A 23,367-nucleotide genomic window follows, 5' to 3' on the forward strand; every position below is an offset into this window, starting at 1 on the left:
TTTCACTAAACTTTAACTAGAATTTGTTATTCTCCTTAACTACTAAAGTATTAGTAGTGACATAGGAGATAGGGCATGGGAAAGCTGGCTGGGGTAATAACCAGGACCTGCCAATTACAAGATCCCAGACAGCACCAAATAATTCTTAGGACCTCATATGTGCAAATTCTTGAGAGTTCCCACCAGATGTGGATGACATAAAAGAAGACCGGATGCCCCAGGGAGCTGCTATAGTGAGTTCTCATGATGGCGCGTGCTGTGTTTCTCAGACACAGATTGAATATTGCTTTTGCTTTTACCTTCTTTTTCTCTGGTCCCACCCAAGTTTGCCCCACAGAACTAGTTTCTCTCATGCCCATTCACCCCTCACTTTTCAAATAAACTTTTGGGATCATTTTTGGCTTGTCTCATCCAATTCTTGGTTCAAGAAAAGAAGAAGCTGGGATACTTTTGATTGATGAGGCATTTCTAAAGGAACTACCTGGTAACAGTAGTGCTTATGACATTCTTAACAACAACAATCAGTGGTATTTTCATAGCAGCTTAGATTACATAGGTACTTTGAAATATTATTAACATACATTACTCCTGAGAGATTATGATAATTTATTCCAAGTTTAATTTAAAATTCCATATATTTCTATATAATATATTTAAAATATTTTAATAGCTCTACTTAAATTTCATAATTTTCCTTTATAATCAATCACATGTACTTTATTTTATGAATAAAACATAATTCTAGTAGAATATATATTCTTCTCAAATGCATATAGAATATTATTATTAGATCTTTAATGTCCCCAAAAGGTTCACCGTTCAGAGATGGGGCTTTGAGAAAGTGAATGGATCATGAGTGCTCTAATCCACTGATGGGGGCATGATGGAAACTTAGGCAGTGGGCCTCATTGAAAAGAGTGAGTCAAGATGCTGTGATCTTGGAAACTGTATCTTATCCCCATCCTCCTACTCTCTGGTTCTTTCTTTTGCTTACTGCTTCCTGGCCCCCATGTGGTGAGCACCTTTTCTATGCCATACTCTTCTGCCACAAAAAATGGAGATAGCCGACCATGGGCTGAAACATTTGAAACCATGAACCATGAACCAAAATACATTTTTCCTCTCTTGAGTTGAGTTTCTCAGGTATTTCATCACAGTAATGGACAACTAATACAAACAGTATCTAGGATAGACCAGATGTTAGGCAACAAACTAAGTCTTAGTAAAAGTAAAAGGATTAAAATAATACAAAGCATCTTCTCTAACAACAATGGAATGAAGCTAGAAAATAATAAAAAAGAAAACTGGAAAATTCATGTAGTGGAAAGTAAACTACATACTCTGAGATATCAATAGGTCAAAGAAGAAACCACCAAAGAAATTAGAAAATATTCAGAGAGAAATGATAGCAAAAACACTTTACCAAAACTTACAGAATATACCAATGCTGAGAGTCAAATTTACGTCTATAAATACCTACCTAAACACTCAAATCAATGGCCTAACTTTATACCTTAAGGAAAGAGAAAAAGAAGAGGAAACAAGCCAAAGTTCACAGGAGGATAGAAGCAATAAATATTAGCATGGAGATGAAGGATGAAATAATTCACCAGTCAGCTTTTTGTCACTGAGACAAAATACTCAACATCCACAACTTAAAGCAAAAGAGGTTTAATTTGGCTCATAATTTCAAAGGATTTAGTTCAAGGTTGGCTCCAAGACAGGAACATCATTTCAGAAGTGTGATGGAGCAAAGCTGTTTAGTTCATAGCATGGGGAAGCACAGAGCTGGGAAAGAATGCCAGAAAGGAAAGGACTGGAAACCAGAGATTATCTCTGTCTCGTGATCCACTTAGGTACACCCAGAAACATGCTGTGCAATGCTGCTGGGATCTAATCCTGTCAAGTGGACAGTTGTGACTAATGGTCAGAGTTCATAGACTAATAATAGAATCAATGAAACCAAAAGTTGATTCTTCAAAAGAGTCAATATAACCAAAAGGTTTAAGTAATAAACTTCTAGCTGGATTGGTTAAGGAAAAGTGACTCGCAAAAAACTAAGATCAGAAATGAATGTGGGGATATTGTTATTGACTTCAAAGAAATAGAAAGGACTATAAAAATACTGTAAATAATTGAGCACTAACAAATAAAATAACCTGGATGAACAGATATTCTGAGAAATACACAAATTACTAAAATTGTCTCAAGATGAAATATAAAACTGACATATACCTACAACAAAAAAGGGTAACCCTTTTTTTGTATGCAATCCACCTGCATACAAAGAAAAAAAGTCCATCACCAGATTTCACTTGTGAATTCTGGCAAACAAATAAAAAGAGTTAACATTAATCTATCTGAACTACTCCAAAATAATAAAATAGGAGGGAAGATTTCCTAACTCATTTTATGAGTCCAATATTAATTACCCTGATACCAATGCCAGATAAAGAATCTACAAAGAAAAAAACACCCTGTAAATCAATCTCCCTTAAAAAAATAATAGATTAATCATTTCAGGGTACAAAATTAACACACAGCTGGGGCGGTGGCACACGCCTGTAATCCCAGCACTCGGGAGGCTGAAGCAAGATTGTCATGAGTTCAAGGCCAGCCTGGGCTATATATTGAGACTGTCTCAAAAAAACAAAAACATTCACACACAATACAGTTGTATTTTATATACTAGTGACAAATAATCCAAAAGGAAATTAATAAACCATTCCATTCACAAGAATATCTGAAAGGATATAATATCTAGAAATAAATTTAATCAAGGAAGTCAAAAACATGCATACTGAAAGCTATAAGATATTGAAGGAAATTTAAAAACACTTGAATAAGTAAAAAGACATTCCATATTTATAGACTGGAAAACTTGGCTTTGGTAAGATGCTGATGCTACCATCCAAAGTGATTTGTATATTTAATGTAATACTACAAAAACCTCACCATCACTTCTCAGCCTTTTGGCTAAGATCAAGTGCAAAAACACCACCATCCTTTTTCTCAGAAATATAAAAATTGATTCTTCAATTCATATAAAATTGCAGGTCAATCTCAAAAATGGTCAAATAGTCAAAATACTTCTGAATTCAAGCTTATTATAAAGCTACAGCAATCAAAATATTATGGTTCTGACATAAGGTTAGGCATACAGACTTGTGAAATAGAAATGAGTCCGGAAATAAACCCTTATTTCTCTGGTTAATAGATTTTTCAACAAGGGTCCCAAGAGTATTCAATAAGGGAAAGATTAATTTGGGTGCTTGGCCAATTGTATATACACATGAAAAAGAATGAAATTGGGCCTGTACCTTATACTAGATACAATAATTAACTCAAATGGAGCAATGACCTAAAATAATAGAACTTTTAGAAAAAAATATCGGAAAAATATCTTCATGACCTTGTATTTGGCGATGAAATTTTAGATATGACACAAGCACAAACACCAGAACATCAAAGAACACTGTAAAGTAAAATGATAACCTACTGAAAATATTTTCAAATGACATATATGACAAGGTTTTAGTCTCTAAAGTATAAAGAACACTTACATCTCAGTAACAATCCAATTTAAAAATGAATAAAGGGCCTGAATAAACATAACCCCTGAGGAAATATGCAGATGACCAACAAGCACAGGAAAAGTGCTCAATATCATCACTCCTTAGGAAAATGCAGATCAAAACCACAATGGGATACCCCAAAAGGGTAGCTATGAAAAACTAGATATATGCAGTATTCATAAAGATGTCAGGATATTGGAGCTGTCATATGTTATAGGTGACAATGTAAAATGGTTCAGTTGCTCTGGAAAAAATTTGATGAATGACTAAAAAAGTTAAATATAGAACTACCATATGACCCAGCAATTCTACTTCTAAGTATGTACCAAAAATAACTGAGAAATATTCAAACATTTATACACTTGTTCAGAATAGCAGAATTTGCAATAGATAGAAGGTGTAAACAGCACAAGTGTTTATCAAGAGATCAATGGATAAGCAAAGTGTGGTACATACATAGGACAGAATATTATTTGGCCATAAACAAATATAAATATTTATAAAATATAAATATATCAGTATATATATTGATATATACTGTGGCTTTGATGAACCTCAAAGACATTATACTAACAGAAGTCAATATGTTTTATGCACTTATTATATGACATCATTTGTATGAAAAATCTGGAATAGGTAAATTCATAGAGACAGAAAGCACACTGGTAGCTGTTAGGATTTAGGGAAAGTGGGGAATGGAAAAATAATCGCTTTTCAGTGGCTTTTCACACTCTAACAGTACAGAACCTTGGTATTCCCCAGTACTCTGTGCATGGGCATCTTCTGTGTGTGTATTGCTAGTGACAGTCCCCAGTCCTTAAGCTTAGAATACCTCTGATTGGCTGATGATTCTGTACTTGGCATCCCTAGGTGCAAGAGTTACTTCCTAATCTTTGACAAGTGATAAAACATTTTAGAGCTGTATTTTTCTTTATATTGGAAAATGAAGACAAAGACAATATCTATCTCCAAGTCAACTGACAGATGTATTTCCAACTTTTTCTTTCTTTTTTTTTTTTTTTGGGTACCGGGGATCGAACTTGGGTCCTTGTGCTTGTGCATGTATTTCCAACTTTTTAACAGACATTTCTATCATGATACTCTGGAGGCATATCAAATTAACCATTTCCTCCTAAATTCATTCTTCAGTCTGACTTCCCATACAAGAAAACTATTTTATCCAAGCAATTTTATCAAAGCATCAAAAATTCAATTTATCAAAGTACTAGAACCCACTGTCATCTTTATTTCACTATTTTCTTCCTTCTTTTCATGGTAGACTGTTCTCCTAGTGTCAGTAAGCTAAAATAGCAGCAGCCCTCTTATTTCCTTCTGCTCCTGCGGCTGCAGTTCAGGCCTTTACAATCTACTAGGCAGACCTTTAAACTACAGTATTAACTGTTCTTACATTCAGTCTCAGCCTATGCTAAAATATTAGTTTTATTCATAATATCATACTTGTTTTTCTTCCTTCATCGCTTCTTATCTGCTTTGGACATTCTAATTATTTTTCTTTGTCCCAATTTCTTTGGTTTTTGCTCACTCCTAAATTAATACACTTCTACTTGAAATTCAAATTTTAAGTGCTTCAGACTAATATGTTGAGCACTCTCAGGTGTCTCTAACTGCTCCTCTGATGTCCATGTCTAATCTAAACCCATCGCTCTGCCCCAGCCCTGACCTTTCTTTCTCTATGTTGCTCAGCTGGGCGAGTGAGGTCTGATCACCTGTCTTTCAAATTGGAGTCTGCATGATTAAACTGTCAGAGGATCAGCAAGTTGTTACTTAATAATTTTCTATTATTTTCCATAGAGGACCCCCAAATTGCATGCTTGAGGACCTTAAAACTCTAGATCTGTCTCTGCCCAGAAACAGTCTCATTCTCCTTCTCTGAAATATCTCTGGAGGAGAACATTGAGTTGTAATTTTTCTCACAGAAGAATTTTTTGATCCACACTTGCCCTTTCCATCTACACTTCTGCAGTAATAGTCTGAACCATCATCTCTTTTTACTGAAGACAGAGACAAATACTTCGTGACTGTCCCACACTCACCTGATTTTCACATCAAGCTCAAAATTCACACAATCTGGAGTTGTTAGATAAAATAATATCTTTTGAATTCACAAATACACTGAATTTACTACTAAATTTTCCATACTATTTTAGAAAATCCAAGTTCCTTGATATGGCATTTAAAGACTTCTATGAAACAGCCTCATATACTTATCATCACTTTTATTATTGCCATCCTACCTCCCTTATCACAGTCCTGATTTTCAGTTTTAGCAACACTAAGCCACTTGCACAAACCCACACAGGCCACATTTGTTCTTTCCTCCATGCATTTATTTAGATTTTCTCCCCTAATTGGAATTATCTGTATATTCTTACCAACTGTCTTATCATCTCAGTTTGCCTTAATAAAAATCCCACGGAATTGATTACTTAAACAACAGAAATTTGCTTTCTCACAGGTCTGAAGGCTGTAAGTCCCAGAGAGAGGTAATGGCCAATTTGGCTCCTGGCAAGGGCTCTATTCCTGGCTTGTCAACAGCCATGTATTGTCCTCAAATGGCCTTTCCTTGTGCATGTACCAAGGGAGAGAGGGAAAGGGAATGGGGGGACAAGCAAGGAGCACCCCGTGTCTCTTCTTATAAAAATACTGATCCAGTTGGATGAGGATCCTTCATTTATGAGCTTATTTAATGCTAATTACTTCCATAAGGCCCCATCTCCAAATATAGTCAGATTGCTGGTAACACTTCAACCTGAATTGTAGCAAACATAATTCTGTCTGCAACACCACTCTTTCCTAAATAACTCCTGCACACGACCTCCTGCCTCACACTTACACATCTGTCAATACTCAACTGGGATTCTACTCCATCGCTTTCAGTAGCCTGCACATTGTCCTCTCTGCCTGCAGCCTGTGTTGCCCGCTCTGCTGTGCTCAGTGCACTACTCTACTAATACAGCAATTTCATGGCATCGTGATGTTCTGGTCCTGGAATTTGATGCCAGCAGCCTCAGTATTTATCATAGTCTCTAGTGTGTGGTAGATTCTAAATAAATGTTTGTTGATTTAAAAGAAAATGAGCAAATACTACAAGGTACTATATGTGGATACTGAGTTATTCTTTTTTTTTAAAGATTTAGGACAGATCATTGGCATAAATGAAAGAATAAAATGTCATAGATAGCTCAGCTTAGAGTACTTAGTTTGCAGTGTTAATGACATCACAATGAGTCTTAAAATTTTTCACTAGGCATCACCACTGAAAGTGGAAAGGGTTTTGGCAACGACAGGTGTCTGATGACTTGAAGGGAAGTCATGTATATGCATAAGAAAAACTAGTACCTAACTTGATTTCAATCACCTTTTCATCTACTTAAACTTGCATGTGAAATACTATGCCCCATATATATTTTTTCTAATTAATAATAATATATTTCTCTTCTAAGCAAAGTGAATTTTTGTATGTAGAGGGAACTTTATATGATACCAATATATTTTAGAAGTATAACGAGATAGATAAATACATATTCTGAACAACAAAACCTCTTTAAAGAAATACACTCTTAACTTCCACCACAGTCTTGTGTTTTCAAGAGTATTCTTCATGAGCCACAGGTGTTTTGTTTGTTTAGTTTTCTCCTAAATACAAGAACTGATATATCTATTTATTTGGTGTTTCATACATTTCTTCATAAGTATTACATACTTTTTGCCATGCAGATCTTGTCAGTATTTTGGAAGGTTAATACTTACATATTTCATGTTATATAGTGCAATTGTAAATGGTATTACTTTTTATTTAAATTTCTAATTTTGTATTACTAGTATATAGAAATGTGATTTTCTTTCATTGATTTTATATTTTGCAACCTTGTGACATTTTTTTTTTTTTAACTTGGCAACTTTGTTCTGGCTTGTTGGGATTTTTTTATATTGATAATTGTGTCCTCTGCAAAAGAGATACTTTTATTCCTTCCTTTCCAAATCTACATGCATTTTATTTTTTTCTTATCTAAGGTAGCACTATCTAGAATTTCCAATACAACAGTAAACAGTAGTGAGAGCAGATGTTTTGTCTTGTTCATGATCTTAGGACTAAACATTCTTTCCTCCATCAGTAAATATAAACTTATGTATAGATTTGTATAGATGTCTAGTATCAGGTTGAGGAAATTCTGTTCTTATTTTACTGTGAGTTTTCTTTTTTAACATCAATGATGCTGAATTTTCTCAAAGACGTTTTCTGCATTTACTAAGATACTTACAAGTTTTTTTCTTTAGTCTACAGATATAGTGGAATGCATTGATTGATTTTCAAATATTGAACCAGCCTTTATTTTCAAAATAAATTGTAGTTCCTTATGATATATCATCTTTTCAACATATTGTTAAATTTCATTTTTCCTTATTTTATGAAGGATTTTTGCATTGGTGTTCATGAGGATATTGGTCTTGAGTTATTTTTCCTTGTAGTATTTTGGTATCTGGGTAATGATGACCTCAAAAAATCAGTTGGAAAGTTTTTCTTCTTCTATAGTCTGAAAAAATTTGTATATATTGGTAATTTTTCTTTCTTAAATGTTTGATAAAATTTTCCTTGAAAGCACATGAGCCTGGAATTTTGTTTGATGAATATTAATTAGAAATTCAATTTTCAGAAGAGATACAGGGCTATCTGAGGTACCTATTTTGCTTATATGATCTTTGGCTAGTTTTAAAAATTTCCCCCTGAGGAATTGGCCCATTCAATCTAGGTTGTCAAATCTATCAAATTTTATTTTTTTCCCAGAGGACCAGCTGATTTCTATTTTAATCCTTGTTATTTCCTTATTCTTTTGTTCCCTGTTTATTTCAGGTTTAATGTACTCTTTAATGTACCTTCAGGTGTAATGTACCTCCTTAAGGTGGAAAAAACACATTAATTTAAGCTCATTATTCTTTTCTAATATAAACATTTAATGGTATAAACTTATCTCTAAGCAATGGCTGAGTTACAGCCACAAAATCTGATATGTTTTCATTTTCATTCAACTCAAAATATTTTCTGACTTTTCTGTGATTTCCTTTTTTAATCTGGGGTTATTTTTAAGTGTGTTTAAATTCCAAATATTTTGTGATTTTAAAGATATCTTTCTCTTCCTGATATCTAGTGTCATACTGTTTGGCTCAAGAAAAAATCTGTATTCAACTCCTTTTAAAAGAGTTATTTCTGACCCAGTATCTGATCCATCATTGTATATGTTAAATGTACACTTGACAAAAATGTATACTCTGGTGTTGTTAAGTGCATGCTCTATGTAAATTACATCAAGGTAGTTATCCAAGTGTTTCATACTTCTAATGATTTTTCTTTATATTTTTCCTATGAAATACTGAGAGAGTTAAAGTCTCAAATTATAAATATGTATTCATTTAATCTTTTGGTTCTGTTTTTGTTTCATATATTTTGAAACACAGTTCTTAAGTGCATTCACCTTTAGGGTTGTTATAGTTTCTTGGAGAATTAACATTAAAGAATGTCTTTTAATACCTTCTATGTTCTGGAGTCTTTCTTTTAATCAAAGTTTGCATAGTATATATTTTAAAATCATATATATCCTTATATTTAAGCTGGTTTCTTATAGACAGCATAGAGTTATTTAAAAAATATATTCTAATCTGATTATCTTATAATGATTATGTCTAGACTGTTTATTACATTATATTTAATTTTATTCAGTTTAATTTAATTGCCAATATAGTCTGGTTAAAAACTTTGTTTTTTATTTTTTCCATATATATTTCCTCTTTTATGCATTCTCATGGATTGAGTATTATGATTTAATATAGCTCCATAAGAGCTACATATATTGAATTTATAGCTATAAATATATTATAATATATATAATATATTTATAGTCCTTTTTAACTATTAACTTAGGACTTAAAATATTCATTTTTAATTTTTCAGAGTCTACCTTCAGATGGCATTATATTGCTTCATAGGAAGTATATAATTCTTATGATTATATACTCCCAATTCTTTCCTCTATGTTTAAAAATGCATAGTATATTGATAATTATTTTTGCCTCAGTGAGTTTGCTTTTAAGGCCAACATCAGCCAACTATGTTCCAAATGTGCCAAAAATGAACTGCCACATCCTTTCAAACAAAGTTGTGCTGCAAAACAACTATGCTTGTGTTAATATGTTGAACAAGTATTTTCATGCTACGTCTGCTTTCATTCAACAGTGGTGGAATTGGGTAGTTGTAACAGATTGTTATCTACACACAATCCCTGTAATTCCCTCCCTGCATCTTCCAAGTTTACAATACTTTACTACCTGGCTCTTTAAAGAAAAGTTTGTGAACTTCCATTTTAGCTCATTTGCTAATTCCTCATTAGGTGAAACAACTGTGGCCATCTCCCCCACATGAGGTACCAGTGTAACAAAAATAAATTTCATATTTATCCCACTTCTAGTCTCTTCATTTATTTATGAAGCTTCAAATATTGTCTGGTATCACATTGCTTCCACCTGAATAATTTCCATTAATATTTATCAAAATGTACATCTATTGGAAATAAATTTCTCATTGTTTTTGTTTGGTCTATGAAAGTGTATATTTTCCTTTATTTTTAAAACCACTGCCTCTGAATATAGAATTGTGTGATATCTATTTTTGTTTTCCTTTCAAGACTCAAAGGATTTATTTTTAATACTTTGTCTTGCATGTCCTGCTGTAAACACTGCCTTTATTACTAAGTATATAATGTTCTTTCCTCTGTCTTAATTTAGCAATTTGAATATACCCCTGCATGTGTGCACGTGCATTTGGCATTTGTTCAGCCCAGTGGCCTCCATAAATTGGATCTGTGGGTTTTTTGTACCTATTATAACTATTGACAATTCTTTCAAAATTCAAACAGTTTTTCTATGCTGTTCTCTTTCTCTTTTTGGAATCTCAATCATATACACTTTAGGTCATTTAATACTATCCCATACTTTGTAGATGCGATTTTGTTTTCATTTATCTTTTTTCTTTTTCTTCTTGAAGTTTTCAGTTTCAATTCATTCCTGCTGACACAGCTTCATCTTCCCCAGGTTTTTCCTCCAGTGTTTCAGGTCTACTGATGTGTCTCTGAAGGTATTCTTCATCTCTTAATGTGTTTTTAATTTATAGCACTTCCATTTTTTTCTGATGCTTTACATTTCTCTGCTGAAGTTACTCGTCTGATTATGGATACTGCTTGCCTTTTAAACTAGAACTTGTAACATTAATCTTCTTAAAACTGAATAAGTCATTTAAAATTCCCCAGATTTAAAAACTCTGTTAGAAGACAAGGGTAGCCCCATTTACTACAAATTGAGCTCTTTTACTTAGAAACTAAACTGAGATTTCTGCTGAACAGAAAAACTTCCAAAATCCAAGTATCTAATTGATTAAATGAAACTTTAGGGTTTTTTTAAACCCAACAACAAAGAAATTTAAAGAGAATATTGTAGAATACAATCTTTTAACATAAAAAATAAATAAAAGTGGAATTTTCTCTTTTATTCTAACAGATCTAGAATTGTGCTTATATTATTCTAATTTTCTGAAGACCTTAAAATATGAAAATATTTACTTGTATTTTAGATAATTATAAAGGAAAAGGGTTTAAAATACATGTGTCAAAAGTTTAAACATGGGCATAGTAATAGTTAATATTTATTGAACATTTACTACTGTATACCCTAGGTACTGTTCTAAGAGCTTTATTTATATTCATTAATTTACTTTTCACAATAATTCAATTACTCCTACATAAGAGATTAGAAGACTGAAATATAAAGTGCATACACTACATGACCCAGACTGTACAACTAGAAAGTACAGAAGAAGGGTTTTCACTAAGTGTATGCTTCAGGGATCACCCCGTTTGATGCTCAGGGTCCTCTGGAAATCATCATTTAAAAGTGATTTAGAGATGAATGTCAACCCATCTCTTCGAATGCCAGTTGGTGTTTCACATGAAAATTGTCCATCTCTTTTTTTGCCTACTGCTATTTACAACTATCCAGAGGTTTTTTGTTTTTCTTTTTTTAAATTCTTTTATTGGTACATTGTAGGTATACAACACAATTACATTTCTCATTGGGAATTGTACCTTTACATAATACATCTTGGTTCTTATTTTTTCCCCATTCCTAGCCCTCCCTTCACGCCCTCCACCCTTCCCTATTTACAAAGACTTTATTTCCATTTTTTCCATTTCTCAGCATTTTTCCTTTCCCTTCTTTCCTTTCCCCTGCCCCTCCCACTACCCCTACCCCTTTGGACCTTTTCTTCCTATTTTACATTTTCGATTATTCATTCTAATCATTGAGATGAAATTCATTCACAAATCCATGTAATCACCAAATGATCATATGATGAAACACAATTATTTGCCTATTTTTATCCAGTGTACTCAGAAAGTCTTCATCAGTTACCACCACTTGACTGTCTGAGTTACTTTTCAATATGAGAGCCCAGTGAAAAATTACCAGATATAAGATGAAAATTCACAATTTAAAAGGAGATCACATTGTACAACCAGAAGAAATAGCTCCTACTGAAAAAGAAGTTTTAAAATATCTAATTATACCCTGGTAGTAATAGCAAACTAGGTACTTCCACTAACCCTTATGTTAAAGACCACTGAAAGACTAGATGAAAAAGCTAGAAAATATCTCAGTTAATATAAAAGAGCCAACAAGATATTTCTTTCTGAGAGTGTAGAACCAAGGGAGAAAATTTTCTTTTCAGGGAATATTTGCCTCTATGGAAGAAGCACCTGAGAGGTGGATTCACGATGAGAAGCGAGGACTTGGGGCTACTGGCATCAATTGTACTGTGACCCACTTGCCTCTTCTCGAGTAAAGGGCTTACAAGCAAGCATACTTTCAGGAAATTACAGGATCAACAAATATAAGTCTAAATTTATTGTCCACCAAAGGTAGAAACTTAATGTAATATACACTCTACTTGTGGTAGAGAAACTCAGGGGCTTGGCTATTCAGTTAGGGTACCTTGATAGATTACCTAGAAACTTAGAAAACTCTCATGCTTAATCTGAAACTGCTTTGATTTCTTGGATACCTGGCATTAAAAAAATAAATTCCTCTCTAGAAGAAAACAATTTGACCACACACAAATGATTACAAAACATGAAGACCTTAAAGAAGATTATACAGAATTGCCTCTTCTTGGAGTCTTTAAAATGCCAATATAAGTCTGAGTTTCCATGAGCCTCATTTGGCAAATACTGCAACCATTTATTTATTTATCTTAATATAGTGTATATGAAGTACCTACTATGATCTAGGCACTGACATAATCAAACATAAAAAGCAAAATTAAAGCAGACTTTCAAAGATCTTACATTGTAATGGTAGAAAATTTCAATAAACACACAAATGATCATTATATACCTGTAATACTATGTCAAATATTTTTAGTTGTTAGGAAGGTAATTAAAACTGAGCAAAAGGACAAAAATCCATGAAGGAAGTGCTAGTGTAATAAGGTGGTCTAAAAGATGCTTCTCTAAGAAGGTATCTGCGTATAGATCTAAATGAAGTAAGAAAGGAATTATCTGGATACAGAATATTCTATGAAGAGGGAAATATTGAGTATGAGGTCCTGGATGCAGAGACATGTGGTATATTTTAGAAAAAATAAGGTTAATTTGAAGGGAATGAGAAAAATCAAGCACTTTAGGAAGTGAAACTGGAAGGGTAGTCAGGTGTCAGATCACATAGAGCCTCGCAAAATTTGGATTTTATTCCAAAAGTGAATACAACGACCTGATGAGCTTGAGCCATGTAAGGGACAATGTCTGATTCATATTTTAAAGGGGTCACTCTATGTAAGGACAACAGATTATGTATAAGAAAGGGTAACCACAATCAGACTTTTTAGTAGGGTATGGGTACTGCCAGGAAAGAAATGATGGGGACTAAGTCTAGAGAGTATTGGTGGTATGCCAGCTAATTTTAATTTTCAACTGATTGGATTAAAAGCCTCATAGAGGGGTGACTGGATCATTCAGGAAGGGGAACATATACTCTTCAGAGAAATAAGCTACTGATGTTAATAACTGAATGTGGTATCAGGAGTTGGGGTCTGTTGGAGGGGGTGGGTCCTTGGAAATGTGCCTTTGCAGGGTTTCTGTCTCCCTAGTGCTCTTCCCCTGTGCTTTGCTTCCAAGCTGCCATAAATTGAGTCATTTTGCTCCATCCCTTCTACCATGCTGCTTCTGCCTTGGAGCCAGCTGACCACAGACTGAACCTTTAAAACTGTGAGCCAAATAAGCAACTTCTTTCTTTAAGGTGTATATATCAAGCATTTTTCCCAGCACCACCACCACCACCAAACTAATAAATAAATAAACAAATATATATATATATATATATATATATATATAGAGAGAGAGAGAGAGAGAGAGAGAGAGAGAGAGGGTTACTCCAATTAGATTTGCTAATAGACTGAATTATGAAAGAAAAACAGAAACCAAGGATGATTCTAAGATGTTAACAAACTTGGTTTTTAAAGACATAGGGGCATTTGTGTTAAAGTGAGAAACATGACAAGGGTAATAGCATTTATAATCATTCAACCTTATAATGGAAATTTGAGTCAATGCAGTGAGGTAAAAAACTAAGAACTGGAGAGAATGAGATAAGTTTTTGGCACTTGATGTGATATCCAGAATATACAAAGGAAAAAGTGAATGAAACTAAGAAAACTAATTGGAAAATTTAGTAAGGGAACTGGACATGAGGTAAAAATACCAATGTTAACAGCTTCATACTAGCAATAAATTTCTAAAATATGTATGAATAAACTATAGAAAATACATAAAATCTTTGGAGGAAAATATCAAGTCATATTTGGTATTTAACAAGTGAAAAAAGCTCGAAATTACAAAAGAATATTTAGTTTTATCACTTTAGAATTGTTTACATATATGTTTATGTATATACCCATGCACATAAAAATGTACAAATATACATACATAGTGTACATATATAGAGAGAGCTATAGCAGAACCTCATATTGTAAACTTTTTAGTAGGTAGAAAATGAGAAGAAGCTACTATTTGGGAGAAGGTATTTCCCTTCCCTGCTTTGTACATAATATTGTTTATAATAACCATTATAGAAGTAACATTCAGAAAAAAATTAGTTTTGCTTCATCCTTTCAAATCTACAACTTAAATTCCCATGAATAGCTGGCATAATAGATCACATTTATCAAATGCCAGATGCTGCACTAAGAATATTATCTGGATTAATTAATTTGTTCATTCTCCATTAGCAAGATTGGTCCTCTCTAATATATTAAAATGACAATTGTCTTCAAATCATTAGGACTAAAACAAGAAGCAAAATAAAAGTCTCAAGGAGTTTACATTTTAATGGTATATGATGAGTAATCTTGATTGTCAACTTGACGTGGATTAAGAATTACCTAGAAAATTATTAAAGAATATTTCTGGGTGTGTCTGTTAGTGTGTGTCCAAAGACAAGTGGCAAGTTAGAGAGCAAACTGAGGGGGAGATCCATACTGAATGTGGGAAGCACCATCCAGTAGGATAGGGACAAACATGGAACATGGCAGGAAAAGGAGAAGCCAGCAAGAGTATTCCCTAACTCGCTTTCTGCTTCCTGGCCACCATGATATTGACTGATGAATTGACTATAGATTGATTCTCCATACACTTCCACCATGATGTTTTGTATCATCTCAAGCCCAGAAACAATGGAGCCAGCCAACCACAGATTGAAACTTGTGAAAACATAAGCCAAAATAAACTTTTCCTGTTTTAAATTATGATTCTCAGGTCTCTTGTCACAGTAAGGCAAATGTAACATATGGTAGGAACATACCATGAATAAATAAATGAATTATTATATAACAATGTTAAGTATTTTTAGTTACTAGGAAGACAAAACCTGAGTAAAAGCAGGGTATGGAGGTGTATGCCTATAATTCCAACTATTCCAGAGGCTAAGGCAGGATGATTGCAAGTTTGAAGCCAGCATGGGCAACATAGTTAGATCCTGTTTCAAAATAAAGAAGCAAAAAGGGATGGAGACCTAGCTTATTACTCCCTGGGTTCAATTCTTATTAAAAAGAAAAACTGAGTAAAAAGACACAAAGAGGGCTGGGGATTTAGCCCAGTGGTTCCACCACCTGTCCCCCAAGCACAAGGACCCAAGTTCAATCCCCGGTAGCAAAAGAAAAAAAAAAAAGACACAAAGATAAAAATGAGATGGTATTGTAGATAGACGAGCAGAAAGTACTGTTCAGACAAAGGGGAAATGCAACTAGCCCATGTTCACTCAGCATGAAATTAGCAAAGATGAGTTTAGAATGGTGAGACCCAAGCTTGTAGCCACCATACTATATTGACAATAAAATAAGGAGAATAGTCTTTTAAATCATATATACATTTCAGAAAACTAGTCTATAAAATTGCAAGAAGCAAAAAGGAAAAATCGCACTGAAAGGAACAGACAGTAGAAACTGACACAAAGATGACAATGAAAATCGCTGCTCTCATGATGGTGACCCAGGTGTGCTATGGAGAAGTCACTCCCATTATCCCTTCCCAGGGATAGGATTACTTGTGCTTCTATTTTCTTGTTTGTGTTTTTCTTTATGTTTCAAGTCCATACACAATCTGTGCAATTTATTTACTGTTGCAAAGTGTTCTAAGTGACAGATTTATCAACTTTCAAATACTGGGAGTAAAATATGATGCATCATAATAAACAATTTGTGACAATTTAATTCTTAATAATTTCTTTAGTGCTACACACACACACACACACATACACGAATAGTTTAATAAAGTATTAAGTGGAAAGACTCTTGATGAGATGCCAGATAAATCAGCATTTACAGTATGCTGGCACATTCTTGTCCTGAAGACTGAAATTTGCTGTTAGTGTCAAGGTTATTGTTTCTATTTTCAACATGTTATATATCTAAACCAAACTGCTTAGTAGAGGCAGATTTACTTGAAGTTGCTAGACAGTAAGAGCACCTTACAATTTAAATAAGAGCTCACATGATTATTTATTATGACTTCATATAAACAACAATTACTATAAAATTTTCTCTCAGTAGAATAAAAAAAATTGCAGAACCAAATTGTCGTCATCATCAGACACTTTTCAAAACAGCAGAAACTTTCCAAGTATTACTGCAAAGATATATCAACTGAAATAAAAAAAAGATATATCAACTAAATTTTAGATTTTAGCATCTTCTTATGGACAACTTACAGCTATAGGAGAAAAGCTGAACTATAATTAATCAAAAAAATAACTTTCGCAAATCCTACTTTCAGTCAATTTATGAGTGGCCCACAATTTAATTCTTTTTCTTTCCTTGATTTAATGTAGACATTCCTTTGAATCAACTCCAAAAATTATTAAATATTAGGAATTCTCACATTCACTGTTACTAAAACAAGACCTGAAACCATCCATTGTTTTCCATTATGAACTTTTTCTCTTTTGGCATCCAATGTGCAGATTTTCATTTTTACTGAGAGGCAAGAATTTCCTACCTTTGAGCAATGGTTGGACCCTAGATTGATTGTAGGACACATTTGGATCTGAAATAACCTGCTACCAGTGGGAGTTGGTTTGCATGCCCAATTATCTGAGGAGAGGTCCATAACTCTTCAACCAATCTAGAGGGACTGAGATCCTACAGAAAAGTTCAGAAACACTGGAAAGAGCCCTGCAACTTCATGAGGCAGGCAATGAAGCCTAAATTAAGAACTTTAAAGAAACTTCTTTCTTCACCTGTGTTCATTTCAGGCCAGTCCTGTATGTTAGCTGGGTAGCAAAGAGCTGGTTTAATCCTTAGGAAAGGGAATCAGAAAAATAAGTGAAACTTAAATCATGTCAAGTCCCTTTAGAATAGTTTATTTACGTATTGGCTTCTGCTTTAGGTGAAATGGAAGAGGCAATTCAAGATAACCCAAAATAAATGATGAGGAAAATGAGCATGCCAGCCCTATTTTATGTATTTAAAGAATGTGGCTTGGCTTCTAATAACTTGGAGAAACAAAGCTTTTGTAATGACAAGAAGAGGTATGTTAGGAGAAATTCTGTATGTGAAGTTATATCATGTAAAAATAGAAAAAGAGCCTATACGTTTTTCAAAGCTTTATGGGCAAGCTCATAATCTGAAGGTGAACTTTGTTTAATACAGGATCCCTTATATGCTTTATTCTGAGATATTCATAAAACCCTCCAGAGTGGCTAGGAGACCAGAAGTTGCTTACCTCTTACTTATTGTTCTGCTCCTGCTGCCTGCCAATTGGAACAGCCCCTATGTTCAGCTGTCAGCCACATTTGTGAGTTGGAATTTCTCACCTGAGCTCTAGTACAGTAAAAATGAAATAAAGCAGTGCTGTCAAGCTTGACAGCACTATCACCAAGAGCCATTTCATAGGGTCTACATCAAATGGTTCTGTCTGGGCTGAGAAACGACTGAGACCTGCATCAGAACTTCAGGCTGGGTCTAAAGAGTGGCTCTGGTCTTCTAAGTTTCCTGCTCCCCAGGAGACACCTCTGATCATGACCTGCGTCCTCTGCTTCTTCGGTTCAGTCGTCACATGCACAACCCCCAACTTCTCCTCTTGTGATGAAGTGAAAGGAGCCAAGTGGTCTTTGTACAAAGGAGGTTTCATATTAACCTGTATGTTAAGTGCAAACTGTAGGAAAAAAAGTCTAGTGAGGCAGAACAGGGAAGACACTACCTTAATTAGCTTGTAGATTTGCAAGCTCTTTCTTGCTTTTATATAAAACATTGGATAATCTTGGGAACAGATAACTTAAACTCAATTTTAGAAATTTTGTGCTGAATGGATAATAATGATAAAAATGTATATTAGTAATAAAGGCTGATGACAAAGATCAGAAAAATGAAGGTAGAAAGGCAAGCTAATGAGTGATAAATGAGGTGCTGCATTGGCCTGGACACATTTTGCTATTCATCAGCACTTTGCTTTTTCCTCTAATCTGGCTGAGCTGGTTTGCCAAGATGCACGAACTTTAGTGAATATTAGTGCAAACAAGTGTGCCCTGTGTGCAACTCAGGCAGCAAATTAATTGATCTGGGAAACAACGGGTAAGAAGTGCTAGCATGGGGACACAAGGAAGTGGCATTTGAGGTGTTTAGGTAGTGCTGGAGGCGAGAAATCTGCAAAAGACATGATATTTTCCCAGAAAAAAAAGAATGTCATAAAATCTTCTGAAGGAAGAAAAAAACAACTGATTTCTCACATTAAGTGAAAATACTTTAAGTCTGACTAAAAACTTTTGGATCTAGGTTTAAGTTTGCATCTAGATTTAATGACCTAATATACCAAACTTAATTGTCTGACTTTATTGTAATATTAGAAGGACATGAAATTCTTTTTTCTCTGCAAGGAAAAAACTGAATCACTATTTAGGGAATATTGGTTCCTCCAGGAAAATAAAAATATCTTTTTATCAAAAAGGGTAGAAGGGGATTCAAAAACAAAAGAAGACTTGTTCAGAACGTCATTAAGCAAAACGTGCTTTGTATTACTATAGATCAATAAGGGTTGGATTCTGTTTTAGTTACTTTTCTCATTGCTGAGACAAAATACCTAACACCTAAAGTTAAAGGAGGACAGATTTATTTAGGTCAGTTTGTAGAGGTTTCAGTCCATAATCGGCTGGCTCCAAGGCAGAGAGGGATGGTAGATAGGCATTGCAGAGGAAAAACAGTTCATGGCAGGCAGAAGTTAGCAAAGTAAGTGAACAAGGGGGCCTTAGCAACTTTTTTCTGCCCCTTTTATAGTCTATCTAGGCTACCAGGATTAGAGTGGTGCCAAATCAATCAGTGGACTGATTTAGTAATCACTCACCCTTAATCCTAGCATCCACAATCCTAGCAATGCACCATGAATTAATCACACACTCTAGATCCAGCCACCTCTGAAAAATCTTCACCTATGACTGCATGAGATTTTGGGCAGGACATCCAAACACAAGACATAACAGATTGTAAATATATACATGTCAAAATTCAGGGGTCAACCACTACTCTTTGTGGTCCTTATTCCCTGAGATTTGAAATGATTTTCCCTTTGATATGTGATATCGATTGCCGTGTTCATCATCAAACTGAGATAAAAATTGGCCTTATCAAGAGCAGTATCCCAAGCAGGAAGAAACTCTCACATGATGACCAATGGGAGTAGGTAGCAAATAAACTCAGAGACACTTTCAGGGAACAGTTTGCCTAGGAAAGTTTCCTTAGAAGAGAAAGAGGACAGAGGATTCATGAAGCATAACCTGGATGGAAGAAGGAGAGACAGGTTAGTAGGAAATAAAACACTGAGGTTATGAACACTATGTGAGGATGTAGAGAAGTTATGAGCAGAGTACTAATATGTGTGTGTGTGTGTGTGTGTGTGTACTTTCATATATCAATGTACATTTTCTCAGTCTCAGGAGTTTCTCGAGTAGCATGGAGCAGTAAATATGGCTTGGGAAGGAAGTAGCCTGAAATATGCAGAGCAAGAAGGAATAGGTTTGCCCCCAGACAAAACTATTCTGGTCCAAAAAGAACAGATGACCTTTTAGCAACCACTGAATCTAGGTCTGATTTTCCCAGGCAGCTTGACCTGACAAATGTCACTTCAGTTTTCCTTGTGTTACATCTAATCTTCCAACAGGTGCTCTTTCCCCACAAATCCTGTATTGGGTCTAAAATGCATCACAAAATGAAACATGATACCTAAGATAGAGCAACACACAGAAGAAACTTGAGGCTGCACTGTGCAACAGAACAGCCACTAATCAGGTCAGGCTACTAAGTCCTGGAAATGTCACTGGCCCGAATTGAGAGCTGTCATTGCACAAAGCACACTGGCAAAGACACTGTGCAAAATAGAGTATAAAATATCTCAATAATCTTTGTTTGTTAAATGTTATAATAACATTTTGAAAACTACATTTAAAAACACGATTAACATTTACTTTATAAAGTGTGGCTAATAGGGAATATAAAATTACACATGTGGTAGGCATGTGGTTATACACATTGTATTTCCTGTGAACTGGGTTGCTCTAGAGGCACCAAACAGTTTCTCCTAGTAGAAACATTAGCTTTGTCTTCTCCAATCTGTCCTTCCCAGATACAGTGTTGTTTGCTTGATTTAAATCTCTTCAGAGGTCTAGCAGAGAGCAGAGCACAGGATAAGTAGTCAAGTTTTTAGTGCTGATTGACCAAAAACTATGTAATACATGTGTGATGATTAATTTTATGTGTCAAGTTGACTGGGTCATGGAATCTCCAGACATTTGGCCAAACATCATTTTTGGTATGTGTGTGAGGCTGTTTTTGAAAAAGGTTAGAATTTTAATTAGTAGATTGAATAAAACAGATTGGCTTTCTTAATATGAGTAGTCCTCATCCAATCCATCAAAATCCTGAAGAATAAAAAGGCTAAAACAGAACTCCTCCTTCCTGATTTACAAGTTGTGACTTTAGCCTCACTCATCTGTGGGGGTCAGATTGAAACAGTAACTCTTCCTGAGTCTCAAATTGGTCAGTTATTTATTTATTTATTTGGTGCTAGGGATTGAACTTGGGTCCTTGTGCCTGCAAGGCAAGCAGCGGAACCACTGAGCTAAATCCCTGGCCCCTCAAGTGGGTCAGTTTTCAGACTTATCTCATCAGCTCTCCTGTATTTCCAGCTTCCTGACTGCAGAACATGGGTCTTCTAAGACTCTTCCAGCTACATGAGTTAAGTTGTTGTAATAAATCATTTTATGTATACAAACACACACAAACAATCAGGGGTACATTCTGAGCAATGCTTCATTAGTGATTTTATCATAGTATGAACATCATTGAGTATATTTATATAAACTTACATAATTACTCAATATGGCCTCTTGATACAATCAACAAATGTGGTAAATGTGAGATGTCTGAGACTGCAGCCAGCATAACATGGCATACAGTTCTACAGTAAATATATTTTAGTAAATAAATAGAAAGAGTACACTCTAAAATAATAAAAATTTTGGTAGATGCATAAACCAGTAAGTTTCTTACTATCAATATCAGGTATTATGTACTTTATATAAGTGTATGTATGATATTTTTATATGATTGGCAGTATAGGACATCAGTTTACACCAGCATCACCACAAACATGAATAATGCATTGCATTGCACATGACATGATACCAGCTAGAGTCACAAGAGGATAGGAATTTTTAGCTCAGTTATAATCTTTTATAAAAATATTTTAACTGACATGTAATATTTGTACTTATTTATGGGATATAGTATTATAATCAGATACATGTATATAATATATCAGGATCAAATCAAGGTAATTAGCATTTCTATTTTAATCTTTTAAAAATTAATGGTACAGCCTGCCCCCCAGCCACCAGCTTAGCCAAGCGGGTGGAGAGGACCTTGGCCGTGTGGAGCCCTGCTCCATCCAACCTGTACCCTGCCCACCAGCGACCAGCCAGCAGATGATGAGGATCTCGGCTGACCACTGGCAGCACCCCACCACCACCACCACCACCACCACCTGCCTCTGGCCTGCTGGCTGTGCTGCTACCTGGTTTCACACTACAAAGTCACAGGGAGTCATAAAGGCCATTGTCCTGAGCTCCAGAAGATAGAGCAGAAGTGAACAACAGAAAGAGAGACTCTCTCAGGCTCCTTGATGAAAACTGAAGTCCACTGGAAAAGTGAAGAGAATCTCTGCAACAAAGGCAGACCAGATCACCTTACTTGGTAAGTTGGAGGGAGCATCACCTCCCATCAGAACCTATCTTCAGGGGAAGGGCAGATGGAACCTGCAGTAGAATCTCGCAGAGTTCAACCTTGCAGGAGGACAGTGAACTCAACTTGGGCCTTGCAGCCAGAAATCTGCCTGAATCTCATGGGTCTGCTACTGGCTTGCTGAGACTCATTGACTTATATCTGCAAACCGCTCACCACATTGTCTATTGTGATAGCAGAGACATACCCTGAAGGAGATCCTTCGTTTTTATTTGTTATTTTCAAAATTATTGTTACTTTTTGCTCTTATTTTTAATTTTAATTTTTTCTTTTTCTACCCTTTTCAAACTTTTATTTTTCTCTTCATTTTTATTTCTTTGCTCTTTTCTTTCTTTCTCTCTCTCAATTGCTCTCTCGGTGTCCCATATTGTTCTTCATCTCCCTTTTTGTTCCTGTTCTGTCCCTAATTCAGATTTCTTCTTTAACTTTCTTTTCTTCTCTTTTTCCTTCTCTCCATTATCATTAGTCTTAAAGGAAAGTAAATACAGTTTCTAGCCTCCCTATTGCTGTTAGGTCATTCTGTTCTGGTCTTTGTTCTTTCATTGTCTTTTCCTCTTGTCTTCAACAGTTTCTTAGAGTTTGCGTGATCTTCCTTTGTCCTCTGGCCTCACTCTTAACCTTCCTCTATCCTTCTACCTATATATCCCTACCTCCCCAACTGCTTCAAACTGCCCATCCTGAAGGGTAAAGTTACTATATTGAAGAGATTATTCACTATAAACATATGTTGACTTGGTTCTCTATTTTTATTTAATTTACACAGTTAAAGGTTATAGATTAATAACTATAACAAATTGTCATTTTCTAAGCTGTCCTTGATGCTCTGGTGTTGCTAACTGTATCACTTGAGCTAAGGTGTTGTGATTGATCTAATCAGTTGTCCTTCCTGGTATA

General features: G+C 34.8%; 1 protein-coding gene across 4 annotated transcripts in view; it reads right to left on the reverse strand.

Moving 5' to 3' along the window:
* Kcnn2 (potassium calcium-activated channel subfamily N member 2) overlaps positions 1-23,367 on the reverse strand; it is a 490,128-nt gene that overhangs the window by 215,719 nt on the left and 251,042 nt on the right. Inside the window, exon 1 of one of the 4 annotated variants that reach the window (XM_087194711.1) lies at positions 17,909-18,218. The exons of the other annotated variants lie outside the window; for them this stretch is intronic. The gene's annotated coding sequence lies outside the window, so the exon portion shown is untranslated. Of the gene's footprint in view, positions 1-17,908; positions 18,219-23,367 lie in introns of those variants that run through there. 4 annotated transcript variants of the gene reach the window in all.

This window comes from Heterocephalus glaber, unplaced genomic scaffold (assembly GCF_053883595.1).
Source record: "Heterocephalus glaber isolate CG9 unplaced genomic scaffold, H.glaber_assembly_v1.0 deba00001606, whole genome shotgun sequence".
In the NCBI taxonomy this organism is placed as follows: domain Eukaryota; kingdom Metazoa; phylum Chordata; class Mammalia; order Rodentia; family Bathyergidae; genus Heterocephalus; species Heterocephalus glaber.